Genomic DNA, 1193 nt, shown 5'->3' with positions numbered 1-1193 from the left:
CAGAGTTCATTTGATAGTGGACCAAGAACTGGAAAGTGATAAGGAAGCTAAAGAAAAGATGGCTGGGATTGAAGTGGAACATGGCTGGGGTCAGGCATAGGTATAGTGGGTGACAGGCAACCAGCAATCAGAGTAGCAGTGTGAAATGGTTAAGCCCTCCATATACTATTTTCTGGTCTTGGGAGGCAAGACAGCTGATGGGAAGGTAGCCTGGGAATGAAATGAGGTCTTAGTTGGTGGATCTCTAGCCAAGCTTTCTGTAAACTCCTTTGCCCTTTACTACTTTTTGATACCTTAAAAGGCAATAGTACCCCAAATCTTCAACCATTCTCCTTCCACAAGATTTTACAAAGAAGTTTTTATTGGTTTTGGCCACTACATCTCTCTTACTCAGTGAGACTGTGTTGCATTTTTGGTCTCCTTGTTTAGTCAAATGATTTATATTGGTTAAATTTTCTTAGGAAATGGTGAAAATATAGTTGGTATCTGTTCTTTTATCCATTTCCTTTAAAAAAATCATCAACTGCTTGTTTCAAAAGGCAAGATGGAATATAAATGAAGAGACCATTAAAGCAAGCTTAACTCTTAATGATGTAAAAACTAACAAAGGTCCCAGAGAGGAGGCAGTCAAACATACCCTCTTCCTCAGAAGACAGATAGGGGATGACTAGGCCAGAATACTATATACACTGTCAGACAAGGTTTCTATATTTCATTCTTTATGATCAAATTTGTTGTTAACCATGTCTAGTACCTATGTCCTCTCTTCTTAAGGAGAATGAGTACTCAAAATATATAGGCATGAAGCTTCATTGTAGTATACAAGTCTGTGTCCTCTCTCATTTCTTAACCCAAAACATTTTCCAGCATATTTTCCCACTATTTTCCTCCTGTTTTCCTCCATAGTAACCTTTGCATTGAAGTCACCAAGTATTAAAAAAAAATACTCATTTAGTTTGGAGAGTCTTATTGCAGAATTTCTCTATCTTCTCATTTCCTGCAACTGCAGTAGAAAGGAAGGAAAAAAGAAAGGAAGAAAGAAAGAAAGAAAAGAAGGAAGGAATTAAGAAATGAAGGAAGGAAGGAAGGAAAGAAGGAAGGGAAAGGAAAGGAAAGGAAAGGAGGAAGGGAGGAAGGAAGGAAGGAAGAAAATAAGTATTCAGCATATTAAACATCTGCAAAGTGCTGGATAC

This window comes from Dromiciops gliroides, chromosome 4, assembly GCF_019393635.1.
Source record: "Dromiciops gliroides isolate mDroGli1 chromosome 4, mDroGli1.pri, whole genome shotgun sequence".
Taxonomy (NCBI): Eukaryota; Metazoa; Chordata; class Mammalia; order Microbiotheria; family Microbiotheriidae; genus Dromiciops; species Dromiciops gliroides.
Note: the sequence above shows the minus strand (reverse complement) of the source record.